This window comes from Drosophila ananassae, chromosome 3L (genome assembly GCF_017639315.1).
Source record: "Drosophila ananassae strain 14024-0371.13 chromosome 3L, ASM1763931v2, whole genome shotgun sequence".
Lineage (NCBI taxonomy): Eukaryota > Metazoa > Arthropoda > Insecta > Diptera > Drosophilidae > Drosophila > Drosophila ananassae.
Window position 1 is genome coordinate 20,672,092 of NC_057929.1, and position 21,020 is coordinate 20,693,111.

Sequence of the window (21,020 nt, forward strand, 5' to 3'; positions counted from 1 at the left end):
CGGTTTCTTATTCAAACTAGTCTCTCAGTTTTGGAGCTATCGAGTTAAAACTTTGAACACATTCTTTTTTTCCTTGCAGGTAGTACATAAGTCGGAACGGCCGGGATTGGTCGAATATATCCTTTAGCTGCCATATAACTGATTGATTGGAAATGCCATAACTTTGGTGTTTTTTAAGTTAGAGGGTTGTGACTTTCCACACATGTTATATTGTGACCAAAATATCTTCTGTACAATAGAATACTGTTTATAAGGATCGGCCGACTATATCCTATAGCTGTCATAGAACGATCGGAATTGGCATAACTTTGGTGTTTTTTAAGTTAGATAGATGGGACTTGGGACAGATTACTCTTTGGGCAAAATAATTCAATATGCCAAATTTCATAAGGATCGGCCGACTATATACGATCCTATATATATCCACCTAGCGGACTGCGACTCAACTGCAAGGGTATATAAACTTCGGCTCCGCCCGAAGTTAGCTTTCCTTTCTTGTTTTTTATTTATTTTGCTTATTATACCTGCTTATTATTATTTTCTAATTGTCCGTTTATTATGTTCTTTAGTATATCATGATCATGGTGGTCCGGTGTTCCTGCCAACCATTTCCATGCCGTTCCTAGGATTTCTATTGCTCTTTTTTGTCTATTGCTTGTTTTTAGTTTGAGAAGGTATTGTTTTATCTGATTTAATTCGTAAGACAGGTAGGGGTATAGATGATGTGATGGTGTGGGGCTGTTTAGTCCTTTGCTAAGTTCGTATGTATGTAAATGTATTCTTTTAGGTCGAATGTATGGATGATTTTAAATGTTCCCTCTTGCTTGGCCGCAAGTCCAGTCTCAAGTGAGATCACTTGTGAATTTGAATAATCGAGGACTGTAGACAGGCTAAGGCACGTTGGTATGAATAGTCTGAAAGTTAGTTTCTGATTTTATTCTTGTGTATTATTTTCCCGGATTGAGTTTTTATTGCAGTGTTATTATTTTCTTTCACTGTTTCTTTTTTATAGCGTGGAGTAAGTTTGGTCCTAGTCTTTTGTCGATTTTTACATGAATTACATCTCCTGTCTCATATTGTTTTGGCTGTATTTTATCCTGATTATGGTATTCTAAGTCGGCTACCTGTTTTTTTTGTATTTTTTCCCTGATTTCGGTCCGCTGTTTCTCTATGTCTTCTGTGGTGTTCGGAGTGGACCTCCTGAAAAACACCTCAACTGGTTTTTCCTCTATTACTGAATGGATAGACCCATTATATTCTTTGACTGATTTGAAAATTAGGTCTTCGAATGTCATACTCCCGTTGCCTTTTTTAATGCATCTCATGATTTCTGAAAGTGTTGAATGAAATCGTTCTACCTGACCATTACTGGTTGAAGCGTATGGGGCTGTTGTATGGACTGATATTTTAAGTTGATCTTCTAAGAGGAATCGATTCGCTGCAGAGTTTAGAGCGCGTTCGTTGTCCATTACTACCCACTTGGGCATGCCGAATGCTATCAGCATTTCTCTCAAAGGCGCTTTAATGTCCTCGGAGGCCCTTGATTTTAATATTTTGATTTGGGCGTATTTTGAGAACTTGTCGAGACCAGTTAGAATATTATTTTTTTCTGTAATATAAATGTCTATGTGGATGATTTCTCCTGGGTACTTAGGGATGGGAGTTGGTTGGATTGCCCCCTTCGGTGGGTGTCTATCGTATTTGGATTCTCTACATGTTTGACAGGATTGGAATATTGCCTGAATTTTCTTTTGAGCTTGTGGGAAGAAGTATTTTTTAAGAATTTGTATTTTGTTTTGTTTTGCGTCTCTGTGTGCCCTTTTGTGCTCTAATGTAATGATCTGATTCTGGGTTGTTTCTGATGGTTCATCTTCAACTTGATTACTAGTAAACCTAACTTTGTAAGACTTGAAGTGCGTAGGATAAATAGTTTGAATTGTTCCCATTATTTCTTCTGAAGTGTAGATACCATTGATAATACTGGGATCTAATCGGGCTCGGAGTATATTAATGATTTCCTGTTCTGTGTAAGAAATCTTTTTTATTATATGGCTAATAATATAATATAATCTTTATAAAAAAGTTGGAAATGGAATTTCGAAGTTATACGCATCAGTGTTTTCTGTTAAGGGGGCATGCGCAGTTGAAGCGCCAAAAAATAGACATTTTTCACGAATTTTTTTCTCGTAAACTATTGAGTTTTTTTGAAATATCGCTTTATTATGTGAAAGTACATCATTTTAACTTAAATTTGAGAAACAAAAAAGTAGAAAATATTGAGCTGTTTCAAAGCTATGCCCCGTCGAAGTGACGTCCGTATGAAAAACACGGGTCGCGGTGACCAAGACTGTGGAAATCTGGATCGTTTGAAATCAAAAAATTAAACGGATTTACATTTATTGAGAGTTTATCTAGTACTTAATCGATTAAAAAAAAAAATATTCAACAAAATGGCGACCTATCAAAGTTGAACAATTGTTTTTCGTTAAAAAAAGCGGTAGTTTTTCAGATGTAAAAAAAAAAGTTTGGCATAAAAAAATCAATCCTTCGATTAAGTACTAGATTATTATGTGTTAAAAAAGCATGTTAAATTTCAATACAATCGGGTCACTAGTTTTCGAGTAAGAGTGGTCACCGACTTCAAAAACGTAGTTTAGAGAAAAACGTGTTAAAAGTTTCAACTCCCGATTAGATAAACCCGACGCCCCTACCTTTAAACATGTGTATCACAATGAATTTCCACCATTTCATTCACCAGATCATTTCAAAAATTTGTGAACACATTTCTAAATATATACACTTTAAGAAAATGCAAAAAAAATCGATTTTTTGAAAATTACAAGTGCGCATGCCCCCTTAATAAAAAAATTTGGTTTTTAAATGCGTTGATCGGAGCTTCTACTGAGAATATTAAATTATGTGAGAAACTTTCGTCGCTGTGGATTGTCTAGTCTGAATGGATTGAATTAGCTGCTGGTCGGGCTCTGGATAGGGCATCTGCTACTACGTTAGCTACACCGGGCTTGTATTTGTTTTCTGGGCTGTATTCGCGGATAATGTCCTTCCAGCGTTTAAGCTTGGCATTGCGATTATTTGCACTATTTGAAAAGGTCAGGGGTTGGTGGTCTGTATAAATTGTCACTTTCGAATATCCGTACAGATAATGACATAAGCTTTGGAGAGCCCATACGATGGCTAACATTTCCCTTTCGTTCGTTGAGTAATTTTCTTCGGTTTTCGAGAGGGTACGGGATATGAATGTTATTGGTCTATGGTTCTGGTCTAAAACGGCTCCTATGGCAAAATGTGATGCGTCTGTGCTCAGTTGGAATTCCTTCGTGAAGTCTGGGTACGCTAGTGTTACATCCCTAGATATAAGTGTGTTTTTAAGTTTTTCGAATGCACCCGTTACTTCTTTGTCCAGGTTAATGGCTATTCTGCTTGACTTGTATTTGGATGCGCGTCTTTCTTCTCCCCTTAGGAGGGCAGTTAAAGGTTTGGCTATCTTCGCGTAATCTTTAATAAATCTCCTATAATAGCCTGTCATTCCTAGAAATGATCGAAGTTCATTTAGTGTTTTAGGTATTGGGAAGTTTTTAATTGTCTTGATTTTTTCTATGTTGGTTTTAACTCCCTCTTCTGAAATCGTGTATCCCAGAAAATCAACTTCTTTTTTGAAAAAGTGGCATTTGTCGATTTGTATCCTCATATTGGCTTTTTGTAATGTTAGAAACACTTTGTTCAAGTTTTCGGCATAGTCGTTTTCTGTTTTGCTGAAAACAATGATGTCGTCGACGTAAACATAACAGATTTTTCCTATGTGTTCTCGCAAAATGTCATCTAAAGCTCTTTGAAATATGGCTGGTGAATTTTTTAATCCAAATGGTAATCTGGTAAATTCGTATTTGCCTCCATTCACTGCGAATGCAGTTTTTCCATGTCTGACTCTTTAAGTAGTATTTGATGAAATCCACTTTTTAAGTCTAGTACTGAGAAGAATCTGTTGTTTTCTAATTGTGCGATTATTTCGATCGGAGTACCGATCGGATATTGTTACCTCATTGAGCTTGGGTGTTGGCTTTGGTTGGGGTCTGGGAGGTGGGTTGGGGTTAAAGAAAGCTTGCGCTCCTGGTTGACTTGTTTGGGTTTGGTTGGGTGGGTTAGGTCGGTTTGGTGTTGTTTCAAATATCCTTGGTGGGGTTGCGGGTTTTTTTACTTGGTTTGGGGAATAGTACAGATTTGGTTGAAAATTTGTTTTGGTTATTCGGGGTAGGGCTTGAGGCGTATACCCTCTAGTAGGTACTAAGTTATCTCTTCTGGGGTATACGTTTTTTGGTGTTTGGCCATTCCTAGTGTTCTGATTCTCCATCAGGTTGCAAAGATGTAGTGCATGTCCTAAGTCGTGGGGCTCTTTGGTTAGAACCGGTGGTTAGAACCGCTTCTGGAACTACCAAGTGCGCAGTGACCAAGCTTTGCCTATTGGCCCTTAATCTTATTCTACAGATTTCATTACTTATTATTGGGATAGTTATGATATACAGAAGAGCTTTATTATTCGATGCAAGTTTGACTTCCATATTAATAAACAGATTATTTTCTTTATTCAAAATTTGTTCTAAAATATTGGTTTCTATTGTTGAGAATATAAAAGAGTTTATAATATTTGTTTTGGCCCAAGTTATTGCATGTCGTATATTAGATATTTCTTCTTTTACTATTTGAATTCTATATCTGAGGATATTTGCCTCTTCAATAATTATTTCGTTTGAATTCTTAGTTATTTTTAAATTGGCATTCGTTACGTTACTTATTTGATTCATTTTCTCACTTAATTATACCCTTGCAGAGGGTATTATAATTTTGGTCAAAAGTGTGCAACGCAGTGAAGGAGTCATCTCCGACCCTATAATATATACATTCTTGATCAGGATCACCTCCTGAGTCGATATGAGTATGTCCGTCTGTCTGTCTGTCTGTCTGTCTGTCTGTCTGTCTGTCGGTTTCTTATTCAAACTAGTCTCTCAGTTTTGGAGCTATCGAGTTAAAACTTTGAACACATTCTTTTTTTCCTTGCAGGTAGTACATAAGTCGGAACGGCCGGGATTGGTCGAATATATCCTTTAGCTGCCATATAACTGATTGATTGGAAATGCCATAACTTTGGTGTTTTTTAAGTTAGAGGGTTGTGACTTTCCACACATGTTATATTGTGACCAAAATATCTTCTGTACAATAGAATACTGTTTATAAGGATCGGCCGACTATATCCTATAGCTGTCATAGAACGATCGGAATTGGCATAACTTTGGTGTTTTTTAAGTTAGATAGATGGGACTTGGGACAGATTACTCTTTGGGCAAAATAATTCAATATGCCAAATTTCATAAGGATCGGCCGACTATATACGATCCTATATATATCCACCTAGCGGACTGCGACTCAACTGCAAGGGTATATAAACTTCGGCTCCGCCCGAAGTTAGCTTTCCTTTCTTGTTTTTTATTTATTTTGCTTATTATACCTGCTTATTATTATTTTCTAATTGTCCGTTTATTATGTTCTTTAGTATATCATGATCATGGTGGTCCGGTGTTCCTGCCAACCATTTCCATGCCGTTCCTAGGATTTCTATTGCTCTTTTTTGTCTATTGCTTGTTTTTAGTTTGAGAAGGTATTGTTTTATCTGATTTAATTCGTAAGACAGGTAGGGGTATAGATGATGTGATGGTGTGGGGCTGTTTAGTCCTTTGCTAAGTTCGTATGTATGTAAATGTATTCTTTTAGGTCGAATGTATGGATGATTTTAAATGTTCCCTCTTGCTTGGCCGCAAGTCCAGTCTCAAGTGAGATCACTTGTGAATTTGAATAATCGAGGACTGTAGACAGGCTAAGGCACGTTGGTATGAATAGTCTGAAAGTTAGTTTCTGATTTTATTCTTGTGTATTATTTTCCCGGATTGAGTTTTTATTGCAGTGTTATTATTTTCTTTCACTGTTTCTTTTTTATAGCGTGGAGTAAGTTTGGTCCTAGTCTTTTGTCGATTTTTACATGAATTACATCTCCTGTCTCATATTGTTTTGGCTGTACTTTATCCTGATTATGGTATTCTAAGTCGGCTACTTGTTTTTTTTTTTTATTTTTTGCCTGATTTCGGTCCGCTGTTTCTCTTCTTCTGAAAAACACCTCAACTGGTTTTTCCTTTATTACTGAATGGATGGACCTATTGTATTCTTCGGCTGATTTGAAAATTAGGTCTTCGAATGGCATCTCATGATTTCCGAAAGTGTTGAATGGTGCTGAAGTGTAGATACCGTTGATAATTCTGGGATCTAATCGGGCTCGGAGTATATTAATGATTTCCTGTTCAGTGTAAGAAATTTTTTTTATTATATGGCGATGAAAAGTTGGAAATGGAATTTCGAAGTTATACGCATCATTGTTTTCTTTTAATAAAAAAATTTGGTTTTTAAATGCGTTGATCGGGGCTTCTACTGAGAATATTAGATTATGTGAGGAACTTTCGTCGCTGTGGATTGTAGAGTCTGAATGGATTGAATTAACTTCTGGTCGGGCTCTGGATAGGGCGTCTGCTACTACGTTAGCTACACCGGGCTTGTATTTAATTTCTGGGCTGTATTCGCCGATAATGTCCCTCCAGCGTTTTAGCTTGGCATCGTGGTTATTTGCACTATTTGAAAAGGTCAGAGGTTGGTGGTCTGTATAAATTGTCACTTTCGAATATCCGTACAGATAGTGTCTTAAACTTTGGAGAGCCCATACGATGGCTAACATTTCCCTTTCGTTCGTTGCGTAATTTTCCTCGGTTTTCGAGAGGATACGGGATATGAATGTTATTGGTCTATGGTTCTGTTCTAAAACGGCTCCTATGGCAAAATTTGATGCGTGTGTGGTCAATTGGAATTCCTTCGTGAAGTCTGGGTACGCTAATGTTACATCCCTAGATATAAGTGTGTTTTTAAGTTTTTCGAACGCACCCGTTGCCTCTTTGTCTAGGTTAATAGCTATTCTGCTTGACTTGTATTTGGATACGCGTCCTTCTTCTCCCCTTAAAAGGGCAGTTAAAGGTTTGGCAATCTTCGCATAATCTTTAATAAATCTCCTATAATAGCCTGTCATTCCTAGAAATGATCGAAGTTCCTTTAGTGTTTTAGGTATTGGGAAGTTTTTAATTGTCTTGATTTTTTCGATGTTGGTTTTAACTCCCTCTTCTGAAATCGTGTATCCCAGAAAATCAACTTCTTTTTTGAAAAAGTGGCATTTGTCGATTTGTATCCTCATATTTGCTTTTTGTAATGTTAGAAACACTTTGTTCAAGTTTTCGGCATGTTTGCTGAAAACAATGATGTCGTCGACGTAAACATAACAGATTTTTCCTATGTGTTCTCGCAAAATGTCATCTAAAGCTCTTTGAAATATGGCTGGTGAATTTTTTAATCCAAATGGTAATCTGGTAAATTCGTATTTGCCTCCATTTACTGCGAATGCAGTTTTTTCCATATCTGACTCTTTAAGTGGTATTTGATGAAATCCACTTTTTAAGTCTAGTACTGAGAAGAATCTGTTGTTTCCTAATTTTGCGATTATTTCGCCTATTTCAGGAATGGGGTACCTATCGGATATTGTTACCTCATTGAGCTTTCTATAATCAATAACTAGCCTGTATTTTTGTTTTTCATTAGAATCGGTTTTTTTCGGGACTACCCAAACTGGTGCATTATAGGGTGACCGTGAGGGTCTAATAATGCCATCCTGCAGCATTTCTTGAATTTGTTGTTCTACTTCTTGCCTAAGCGATGCCGGATATGGGTATTGCTTTCCGTAGACAGGGGTATCGGAGGAAGTCCTAATTTCTCCTACAACTCTGGTAGTGTAAGTTAGTTTCGTTTCAGGATCGGCGAAAAGGTTTTTATGGGTGTCGATAAATTTTTTGATTATTTCTCTTTGAGTTTCTGTCATATGTTCGTCTGTTGGTCCGATCTTGTTTACGGCTTGTGCCTCTAATTGGTGGATTTTAATTTTCCTATTATTTTCTAACAGCAGAATATCCTTTTTAACATCTTTATTGCCCTTAGTTTTTTCATAGTGTCGTTACCTAGAATTCCATGGAAGGTTTTCAGTGTATCTAATAGAAAGAATTTTAGTGGGGTATCTGATATGTTGGGAAGTTTAACTATTGTATGTTGTTTTATTTCGTTATTCCCTCCTACTGAATTTACTGTAAAGTTGTTACTATTGGGTTTAGGGCTTGGTACTAGTTTCGCTTGAATGTAATTTTGATTTGAGCCGGTGTCAATTAAGAATTTCAGAGTTTTGCCGTTCCCGATAGTTACCTTAAAATAGGGTAAGGAGGAACGGTTTATTCTAAAAAATATAATTCTGACATATCAATGGATTCCTGTTGTTCGGATTCCGCTTGCCATGAAGCTTCTTCATCCAGCTCGTTTATTCCATTCTCTTCCGATGACTGAAAATATTCTTGTTCCTCATCTACTTCTGGCTGTATATTGAACTGACGTTGCATTTTATTAGTATTTTGAACATTTGTGCTGCTCGTTTCCCTACAAAATTGTTGTCCTGAGGTCTATTCATATAGTTAACGTGGCGTGAACGAATAGACTGGGATAGGGAGGTGGGTTGGGGTTAAAGAAAGCTTGCGCTCCTGGTTGATTTGTCTGGGTTTGGTTGATTGGGTTAGGTCGGTTTGGTGTTGTTTCAAATATCCTTGGTGGGATTGCGGGTTTTTTTACTTGGCTTGGGTAATAGTACAGATTTGGTTGAAAATTTGGTTTGGTCATTCGGGGTAGGGCTTGTGCCGGATACCCTCTAGTGGGTATTAAGTTATCTCTTCTGGGGTAAATGTTTTTTGGTGTTTGGCCATTTCTAGTGTTCTGATTCTCTATTAGATTGCAAAGATGTAATGCATGTCCTAAGTCGTGGGGTTCTTTAATAGCCAGAAGTTGGGAAAGATTGCCGTTCAGGCCTCTTACAAATGTATCCAGTGCTTTCTCTCTATACAGTGCTGTTAGTGCCTGTATAGTTTCCTGAGATGCTTCGAGATTCCCAATTTGGTTCAAAATCAAAGAAAGTTGTTGGTATACGGCTTGATAGAATTCGACTATCGAGTTGTTGCTTTGGTTAAGTGCATACAACTGATATTCTAGTGTCTTTAGGTCTCTCCTATCAGCAAAGTGTGCAGTCAGACACTTCGATATTGCCTCCCAATCCAAAGGTGTGTTATTGGACTCGAGGACAGCATCTGCTTGACCGACGATTTTGTTCCTAATCGCTAATATTATGTCATAAATTTTTAAAACCCTTTCTACACTTTTCTTCCAAGACGAATATTCGGTCTTGTTTCCGGAAAAATCTCTAAGTGTCCGCACTATATCTGGTAATTTATCTAACTCACCAATATTGTGGGCTAGTTCCCTTTTAATTATTTGGTCTGAAAAGTTTGAAAAGTCCTTGTTTGGGTTAATGATTTCCTTTACTAACCCAGCTAGGTTCTCTTGAACTATGTCCCTAATTTTCTCTTCAATGTCTTTTTCCGTCAGTAGTTTCGAACTCGTCCTTACAGAGGACGAAGGTCCTGCAAGATTTCCCATCCTATCTACTAAGTCCTGTTCAGTCATTTTAATGAGGTTTTTGATGGATGATCGTTAGTGGTCTTATGAGGGTTAGTTGTTTGGATGTCAGACGAATTATATTTAATTTTTTTTTTTTTAAATTCTAGTTTAGATCTTCGTAAGGTTTCAATTGGAGCATGTGTTATTAATTTGTATGATTTGATTGGGATTTCCTTAAACTCAATTTTTATATCCTTTTTAATATTATTCTTAAAAAATTTTTTTGTTTAATTTCTTGATGAGGTTTTCCTCTTATTTTTGATTTGAACTATTAATTTTTTGTTCGTGTTTTACTCAAGGTTTCTTAGGGTTTTTTATGTTTTCAAATATTTCTTAACTAGCTTACATTAAAATCATTTCGGCGTGCTATCGTGACGATAGGTTCGGCTGATTCCTTTTTGTCCCACGCAGCAACGATTCCTCCTGTGTGTGGGTCTACTACGGAGCCTCCTCTATACCTCGATCACGTTCCCTCTGAACGGGTACTGAAGGGATCACGGCGATAAAAGTTGGAGCCTTGGAGTGCGTTGTAGCGTTTCTTTTCTAACGGCACTTTTGCACTTCCGAATCGCGGTGTTTGGCGTTTTCTTAATTAGTTGAAGATATAGCCGAACGTCGGGATTTTTTTACCGATCTGAACGAGATTCGGAACTTGTATCCTTTCGCGGTTTTTCACCAGGTCCCTGCTCGGGCGCCAGTTAAAAAGATTTTATTAATATTCTTTAAAAAAAAGAAATTAATCTTTTTCACATTTTGTTTATTTGAGTATCGGATTAGAACTGACAATTGTGATTATTATAATTAATAATTACACCTATGCGTTGCTCCATCGCTGCCGCGATCTCGGTCGCGGTTGCTGCTGCTGCTGGCGTCCCTTGATGTCATTGGTAGCTGATGTTGTTGCTGTAGCTTAAGTCCATATCTTCATTGCTGATTGGTCAGTGCAAGTGCATTGTGTTGTTGGTGGATGCACTTGCCATTAAGTTCAGTGAGCTTTGCCAAATATTTGGGTGTTTTCTTTCTTTTGGCTTTCCCACGATCGCAAGCATAATCAATGCTTACTCAGCGCACGTGTCTTTCGATCCGTGTGACCCTTATTGGTGCCACGGCATCATATTGCATCCGGTGCACGGTGCACTCAATTCGTTTATGTAAGCTCTTTTGCAGTTGTTATTGAGACTTAGCGTTTTATTAATATTATCTAGTGTTTGACATTTTGGGTGTTAACTTATATATATATATGTAGTAAGAGCCGTAATCCCTGTAGTATGTCCAGTAGTTTCCTCCATTGTCACTTAATAAAATCGATGCGGCAGCACAGCAAGTTCCGCTCACGTTCGTTACCATCACTCGACTGACTCATTTTCTCTCATCGATCATTTCACTCAACCTTCTCTCTCTTAGCCTTCTCTCAAGCTTAGCCTCTGTCGTCATCTCTTTTCATCCCTTTAAACTTCTGGTAACTCGTGAGCGGACCTCCCTCACCAGCAGAGACTACCATCGTCTCTGCTGCTATGTCTTTCGCATGAATTCTATATTCCCCGAATTTAGAACTTCGCGACAACTCTGTTCTTGTCTCTGTCCTTGAATTCTACTGTTTCCCGACACGGCCTTCCTGACCTATCACACATCCCTGTGTGTTGAGTTTTTAAATTGCCAAACAAGTCAAGAAAACCTCGGTTATGTTGATTTTTATATTTGAAGCCTTACATTTAATTTATTAATTGATTCTTTTCATCACCATTCTCTTACAACTACAAACTACAAGAGTCGCTTTCCATAGACAATTCTAACATTTAACATAAACTTTTCATTCTTCCTTCTTTTCTTAAACCATTCTTAATTCTAATCAATTCATCTTACATAACTTAAATTCATCATTTAACTTCTTTCAACTTTGCCACGCAAATACATGCACCAGGTCACCAAGACCTCCGCCATAGCACTGCTCGACCCTGCGAGACAGCTGCCATACTGTGATCAACATTTTCCTCCTTGGGACACAGATGCACATTCACTTGTGTCATCCTCATACTCTTTCCCCTCTTGGGACACAGACGCACCTTCACTTGTGCCGTCTTCATGCTCTATCCCCTCTTGGGACACAAACGCACATTCACTTGTGCCAACCGCAGGCTCTACCCCCTCTTGGGGTTCATCATTATTCTGCAATTCTCCTGTTAATTCGCTGATTAACTGTCTATTTGGTAGCGCTCTTAGAAACTCATGTGAATATTTATACGTTCGCTTATTAACTAATGATTTTAATTCATATCGATCTCCATCTAATACTTTTACGACTTGAAATGGACCCTTGAACTTTGGATCAAGTTTTGTTTGATGACGCTCTTCAGTTTTCAATAAAACGTGATCATCTACGTTATACGCAATAATTTTCGCTTTATTTTTGTCAAATCTTTCTTTATCGTATAGTGCATTATTCTCCATATTTTCTTTATCTTTTATTCTAACTCTTTCTCTACTTACTATATTCTCTTCTTCATTCATTTTCAAAAGGCCTAGCCTCTTTCCCTATCAACAACTCTAAAGCACTAGATTTGGTAACTCTATTTGTAGAACAATTTAAGGCTAACTGGATATCTTGCAATGCATCCTGCCAAGAACGTTCGCTAGTTTCTACCGCAGTTAGCATAGCTTTTAACGTGCTCATTACACGTTCCACCTGTCCATTGGCACGGCTTACTCCCGTGGCTATTAAATGCAATTCAATTTTATTTGATGAGCAAAATTCTCGGAATTTTTTACTCGCAAAGCTCCTGCCCTGATCTGCTATAATTCGACTGGGTACTCCAAAGAAAGATATGCCCGACTTCACAGCTTTAATGCAATTTTCTGAGTCTAGATTAAGAGTGTGATATAAGTGAACAAACTTTGTAAATGCATCTACCTATACAATAATGTACTCCTTTAGGTCGTTTTGCCCACTGAGTTTGCCACTTATATCCACGTGGATAGTATGCCAAGGTATATCAATCTTAGGAATAGGGTGCAATTCCATTTGTGCCTTTCCAGAAGGGGGCTTAGCCAATTTGCATGTTATGCAACTTTCAACGAATTTCTTGACATATTTAGACATATGCTAAAACCAGAATTGTTCATAAACCGTGTCTAAAGTTTTCTGCCACCCTAAATGCATCATACCCTCATGTACATGGTTTATGACAGACCACCTAAACGCCTTGGGAATCACTGGCAAACAACGAGTCTTGCCATTACGTTGTATCTTGCGGTACAATAGCCCAGTCCTAATTTCATATGTTTTCATTACATCGGTCTCTACATCTTCACCATTTAGTTGGTTCACGATTTTTATTATGCTATCATCTCGTTGCTGTTCGGCTATCTGCCAATTATTTGTTATTGTTGCTAGATCTACACGAATCTCTGCTACTCTACGAATGACAGTTGACACTTTAGGGATTGGATTGCGTGATAAGAAATCCACGTGTGCCATTTGGCAACCCTTCCGATACTCGATGCTAAAATCAAAAGCCTGTAAATACCCCCACCAACGGTGTACTCTTGAGGTCAACTCAGCTTTCTTCTGAGTCGCTCTTAGTGAATTGCAATCGGTGTACACAATAAATTTTCTGCCATGTAAATAATGTCTAAAGTGTTTTATTGCATTGTAAACAGCTAAAGTTTCTGATTCGTATGAGTGATATTTAGCTTCAGACAATGTCGTGCATTTGCTAAAATATTCTATTACCCTTCTTTTCCCATCTATCTTGTGTATTAGCATTGCACCATACCCATCGGCACTGGCATCTGTATGCAATTCAATTTGAAGCTTAGGGTCAAAGATTGACAGTACGGGGTCAGACGTCAGTATTTTGATAATCTTTTGTCGGATCTGTTCATGCTTCTCTTTCCAATCAAACGTTTTAAGTTTAGAGGTCAACTCATAGAGCGGCTTCATCTGCTCTGAGAACCGCGGGACAAATTGTCTAAAATATGATGCCAAACCTATGAATTGCCTTAATTGAGTTACAGTGGATGGTGGCGACAGAACTGTCAGTGCTTCTATCTTACTTGGATTTGGTTTAATTTCACCATCTTTAATATAAAATCCCAGGTACTCTATTCCTGTGCGAAGAAAAGCGCACTTTTTTACGTTGAATGTAAAACCTGCCTCAGACAAAACTCTCAGCACAATGCTTAACCTTTCATATGCTTCCTCCTTTGTTTCTGCTACAATCAGCACGTCGTCTATGTAGACCACTACGTAGGAATAGGCTAAGTCACCCAGGGCTCGCACTATAGCACGTTGAAAAATAGAAGAGGCGTTTTTTAGCCCAAATGGCATCACTAGAAATTCATACTGACCCTCTGGGGTAACGAGTGCTGTTCTTTCTATGGAATCGGGATGGATTGGTATTTGATAAAATCCGCTGGCCATATCTAAAGTAGAAAAATATTTTCCGCCTCGCAAGCGATCTATCTGATCAGAAATCAACGGCAACGGGTACTTATCTGAGATTGTGTTTGAATTTAGCTCACGAAAATCAATACACAGTCTGTCGCTGCCATCTTTCTTTTTGACCAATAGCATTGGACTTGCAAATGGCGAATTGCTTGGACGGATCACATTAGATTTAATCATTTGGTCTATTTTTTCCCTAACTAATATCTTTTCATCTACACTGAGCCGATAAGGGCGCCTTTGAACAGTTTTATTCTCATCTATCAAACGAATTTCTAATGCTCCTGTGGTTACACGTTTAGTTGGGATTCCATTTATAAAATTGTCGGAGTAATGTTTCAGTATGTTTTTTAGTTTACATTTATCAATTTCACTTAATTCTATGTTGGTGTCAAGTACATTTTCAAAATTGGATGTCTCTTCATGTATAGCATTAATAATCTTAGTTTTGTATATATTAAGTTTGTCTGTTTCGAAAATCACACCAAAACCAAGCTGGAATATTTCTTGTCCAATCATGATGTCATGTTTCAAATAGTTGTCTAATACTACATGGAACAAAATTTCTAAATTAAACTGTGATATTTGAATCGTAGACAAAATCTGCAAATGGCTTTTAACAATATTGTCGACAATTCCTCGAAGTACAATTAAATTATTAAATCTTTTTCCATCAATTTTGTTACTTAATTTTTCTTTTATCAAAGAACACTCGGCACCCGAGTCAAAAAAAATGGAAAGGTCTCACCCCTTTGATAGAATAAGCCCTTAGGCTGAAGAACTTAACATATGTCCATGCGCTTCTCCTTGTACTCGCCGTTTCCACTGGTGCTACCTTTGGGGCATACAGTAGCAATATGTCCAGCCTCACCACACTTGTAGCATCTTATGTTTGATCGCTCCTTCCCTCCAGAAACGCTGCTTCCACTATAGTTCTTTCCTTTTGTTGAGAATGAGCTCTCCATACGAGCGCGGCATTGAGCGTATTTGTGGCCAATTTTTCCACAACTATGACTTTTTTCTTGTCCAAACTTGACGAAGATTCATCAATTTCGTTTTTACGCTTCTTGAAGGCGCAAGCCTGCAGCTGCCGCTGTAGTTCATTACGTGTCGTTACGCTGGTTGTAAAAACCCAACGCAGCAAATTATTGTCAATTTGTGTCATGTGTGCTAACGCTATTGACACCGCAATCTCTTCCAGCTCCGTAGATTTCCACTTGGATAATAATAGCGTAACTATGCGACTTCCATATTCAGCAAAGCTTTCTCCAGATCTGGGATGTCCATTTAAAACATTAATCAGTACGGCAGCCGTTGTCTCAATTCCCACGAATCGCTGGATGAACAGTTCCTTGAATTGGGTCCAGGTGATGCCAGCAAAGCATACCTGTGACAGCCATTGTGAAGCACTGCCTTCCAGCGCTTTGCTTAGTGCTATTACTAGGGCGCTGCCTTCAAGTACGTTGTCTGCGAAGATTAAGTCGACCGTAGTACACCATGCTGTTGCATCTGTTCCCGCACCATCGAGATTAAATTTGGGCAGTGTCACATGCGTGGTTTTCCCGTCTGACGCCGAAGCTCTTGGCGCCTGCATGGCCTTTATGATTTCCATGAGGTTTTTGTTTTGCTCCTCCAGCGCTGACGTATAGTGAGTGGAACTTTGCCCTTGTGGCGGAGGAAATCCCACTTCTGATGAAGTAAGAGCCGTAATTCCTGTTGTATGTCCAGTAGTTTCCTCCATTGTCACTTAATAAAATCGATGCGGCAGCACAGCAAGTTCCGCTCACGTTCGTTACCATCACTCGACTCATTCATTTCTCTCAACCTTCTCTCTCTTAGCCTTCTCTCAAGCTTAGCCTCTGTCGTCATCTCTTTTCATCCCTTTAAACTTCTGGTAACTCGTGAGCGGACCTTACTCACCAGCAGAGACTACCATCGTCTCTGCTGCTATGCCTTTCGCATGAATTCTATATTCCCCGAATTTAGAACTTCGCGACAACTCTGTTCTTGTCTCTGTCCTTGAATTCTACTGTTTCCCGACATATATATATATCACTGTGGACGGAAGTCCACGAGGTGACGACCTGCATGCCTAGGCGTGCGCGAGGAAACTCTATATATAGCCGATATATATTATATATAATTATATAAAACGGCTGCTCTGCCTTAGCCTTAGTGTAAGAAAACAACATTCGAATAAAGACACAAAACTGGATACGACACATTGTTTTTAATTCTACATAAGCGTGTGGAGCCCGAATCCATCAACTGGATAAAACACATCCTTTTCAATTCTACAATGATTTCAATTTTGGAAATGTTTATAATTTTATTTTTATCGGTTGTATCTTGAGGTAGATTATTCCATTTTATTATAACTAATGGAAACTTAGGCATTCGCAAAATTGCAGCCTGGTTGCGTTACTTCGCTCGATTGCGAAGTTAGTCCTCGATGATTTTTAGATTGTTCCTCCTTTTCCTCGTCGGCTGCTGCCACTTTAATAAAATCTTGGATATTAGACGAGTTTGATCCTCTGTCCGCTTCTCTTCTTCTTCTGATGCGTTTTTTTCTCCAGGCGTGCCCTCAACTCAGCTTTTGTAAGCGGGCGTGATCCATCGTATGGACACACCTCTATGGCCTCATGTTTTTCAAAATTTTTTTTACAATTTTGGCTTTTGGATTTTTGGTGGTTTGTTGTTTTTTTTTAAATTTTTTTCCTTAATTCAAGTTTTGGTACTATTCATTCATTGTTTGGTTCAATGGTTTGCAAAAATATTCATTGTTTGGTTTTTTTGTTAATTTTATTATTTTATTATTTCAGCTCTGTTCAGTTACCGAGCGTTTTCGGGAGCTTTATTTAATGTTCCAAATCTAGGCTTTAACAAAAAACAAGGACCTTTAGATTTCTATGTATGATTACGATTTATGTAAAAGATTTGGTTTATATATAGAACATATGACATATGAGTTAAAAAGATTTTATTAATATTCTTAAAAAAAAAGAAATTAATCTTTTTCACATTTTGTTTATTTGAGTATCAGATTAGAACTGACAATTATGATTCTTATTACAATTCTTATAATTAATAATTACACCTATGCGTTGCTCCATCGCTGCCGCTATCTCGGTCGCGGTTGCTGCTGCTGCTGGCGTCCCTTGATGTCATTGGTAGCTGATGTTGTTGCTGTAGCTTAAGTCCATATCTTCATTGCTGATTGGTCAGTGCAAGTGCATTGTGTTGTTGGTGGGTGCACTTGCCATTAAGTTCAGTGAGCTTTGCCAAATATTTGGGTGTTTTCTTTCTTTTGGCTTTCCCACGATCGCAAGCATAATCAATGCTTACTCAACGCACGTGTCTTTCGATCCGTGTGACCCTTATTGGTGCCACGGCATCATATTGCATCCGGTGCGCGGTGCACTCAATGCGGTTATGTAAGCTCTTTTGCAGTTGTTATTAAGAACTTATGTGCTTGGACTTTTTTTTTTATTAATATAGCGTTTTATTAATAGCGTTTTATTAATATTATCTAGTATTTGACATTTTAGATGTTAACTTATGTATTTGACTGCGTAGGGTTGACGACCGAATTAGAATAAGAAACGCGGGAGCGCGGATCAACGCTTGATGCTGCGGAGCGACCGAGAGATACCGCGATAGAGCAAGACAACAATAGCGCATGACGGCAAATGCAGGTGGCCGATCGAATGCACGAGAGCGGGCGGCGCGAATAGAGACATAAAGTTAAAAGAGAAAAAAAACAAATTCAATAAATTATTGCCGGCCAAACTTTCTGGCGGCTGTTTGATCCGACAAGCTCTTTGCACTGGTATAACGAACTGTTTTGCTGGTTTAACAGAGGCTATGAGATAGCCTCGCAGGTTCGGCCAATGGGTCCCTCTGTATGGACTCACGTGCTCAGGCGGCGGGGACTACGCTCCACTTCCTATGCTCACGAGGCGTACAGATGTTCAATACGATATGCTAAGCCGTTTTTGTAGCCAAAATGGCCTAACCTGTGGGATTTAAACTCTCACATGTTAGAGCCACTGACCAACCTCCTTCCTCCTTAGCTCTTTCTTTGCATCCCACATTATAGTCTCTACACAATCTCAGTTAAAGCAGTAGAATTTTAGTTGATTGGATCCGATTTTTGGTTGCGTCTGGTCTTCTCTAAGGTGTTTTGATGAGATGTGTTAAGTTAGTGAGTACTGTGGGACCAAAAAAGGATTCGCAGGCGACCTAGGACTAGATTTTTTTTTGTTAAAATGTTAGAATAAGTATATATAAACTATTCAAAAGCTTCGTAACAGCCAATAATAAGGCAAGGCGTCGACCATCACCAGGGACAAAAGAAGAAGACGGTGAAGCTAACGATCTGCTTTCTAAAAAGGTAATTACGTTACCTGCGGATCAAAGCGTCGCAACCCCAGCAGCTAGCAGCTAGGTCGAGTTAAGCAAGTCGATCTCGGGACGGAAAGGACTCTTACGGATCGAGACAGAGCTAAAGGAATTTGCGAGAACAAGAACGAGAGAGCGTCAGAGAATTGGGTTCAGTGTGACGTTCGCGGAAAGTGGTACCATTTTGAGTGTACCAGCGTAGAGGACGACATTGAGAGCAAGGACTGGAGTTGCGATTTCCGCCTCGCGGGTTGCAGCCACACAGCACCGTACGACAGTATGCAAAGATGACCGGTACAGCCTCAAAAACGTTGTGAGGGTACGAATATGATTTTTTTTATGAAAAATAAACAGAGAAGATAAACTCTAAAGGTAAAAAAACCGTAATCGATAGTTAGTAGTCGAATAAAAATAAGTCGAAAACACACTTTTCACTTTTTTTGAGGTTATGAAGAAAATTGACGTGATGGCGTCAAACTGACCTCAGATTCGAATTCAGCGACCCCAAAAACCCCCGGGTACCATGTTTTATTTGAATATGCTGAATTTTGAAATTTTTGTGTTCGGCATACATTTTTTGCTAAGATGCCTACATATAAACGCACCCCCTGTCCTAACGGTGCATGCGAAAAATTTGGCATGGAGCTCGTTTTAAAGATCACAAATCAGCCTTTCATTTCCATTTTGAATTAGGTTTGTAACACATCAGAATTTTGCGGTACAATTTTTCGAAAATGGCCAAAAACGGCGTTTTTCGACTATTCAACCGTTATTTTCTCGAAAACCTGACGTGATGGCGACCAACTGACCACGGATTCGGATTCAGCGACCCCAAATCCATAAAGAAGGTATGGTCTGATCTCAGAATTTTTTTTTTTTTTTTTTTTTGTGGAGCTGTGTTATTAATCAGCTTTCGTTATCTTTCGGTTGTTGTTGAATATCAAAATCGAAACAATGTCAGTCCGGCGTAGTCCTGAAAATAGTTCAAGATTGGCCGTTGAGTCGGTGCAATGCTCCGTATGCAATGATACCAACGCCGAGGTAGAATTTGTTGAAACTCCATGTCAACACCGCTTTCATCGAACGTTCGTAACTGCATGGTTACAGCAAAATGAAACGTGTCCAAATTGTCGACAACCATGCTTATCTTCGCAGCTAAATAATAGCACGCGAGGATCACAAGACTCTACCTTAGAAGTTCCGAGGGGTCAAAATGGATCCAATTTAAACTCGCGAACAGGTGCCGTTCCGAGAACTCGCCCGAATACCAGACCTGCCACAAGGTCAACCTCAACCGTATCCAATAATCGTCCGAGCACCACCTCACAAGCTCAGCGTTCACCACGTACTGGAGGTTCACAAAGAGCGACTAGCATTTCAAAAGGTAGAATTCAGGAACTCATAACAAATGCTTTAGAAGCATACCAAACCCAACTCTCTTCGACATTATCAGAACAAAAAAGTCTGGCATTGCAAAACCGTTGTAAACATCCGACACAACGTCTTCGACCGCCTATGGGTGTGCAAGCCACAAGTGAAAGACCATTTCAGCGGATCTATATTGACTTCATAGGTCCATTCCCAAGAACCCGGCACGAAAATATAGGCATATTAATTCTTCTAGATCATTTCTCCAAATTTACTTGGCTAAGGCCAGTAAAAAAGTTCACATCTAAGGTAAAGATGGATTATTTAGAAGATGAGATTTTTGTATGTTTTGGAACTCCTGAGGTTCTGGTTAGCGATAATGGCACTCAGTTTAAAAGCCAGGACTTCGCAGCCTTTACATCCAAGCATGGAATCCAACATATTTTCACTGGTGCTTACTCTCCGCAATCCAACGCGGCGGAGCGCGTCAACCGGTCGATCAATGCAGTCCTACGATCATATATTCGGTTAGATCAAAGGTTGTGGGACTTGTATATAGGAAAAATTAATTCTGCCTTGAGAAATAACATTCACCAATCCATTGGAGAATCCCCCTACTATGTAATCTTTGGCCAGCATATGCTAACTAATGGAAAAGATTATAGGTTGTTGAGAAATATCCAGATGTTGTCCGATGGATCCGCCAAGGTGTCTAGAGCAGACGAGTTTCCGATTATACGAGCTGAAATCGTGAAGAGATTGACAAAAGCTTACGAGAAAAACCGAAACAACTACGACTTACGTGCTCGACATCGAACATTCGAAGTGGGTCAGGAAGTCATAAAAAGAAATTTTGTTTTAAGCAACCAGGCTAAGCATATAAACGCAAAATTGTCACCTGTGGGAATCAAGGCCAGGTTCTAGGAAGTGTTAGAAAACCCCCCCGATCGTTTACGTAGCGCTCACCAAAAGCCTACGTCAAGCAACCGATCGAGTTTCGACCCAGAGGTTTACGACGGAGACACCGCGTGGATCATCGGTCAGGAATCCAGGAAAAGCTTTCCTCGATCAGCCCCTAAACGTGCGCGAACCCGGTACAGACTCGAACCACGATAGGCGAGGTCTGTGGCCGGCGACGTGTGCGTGATTGGGGCCGCAG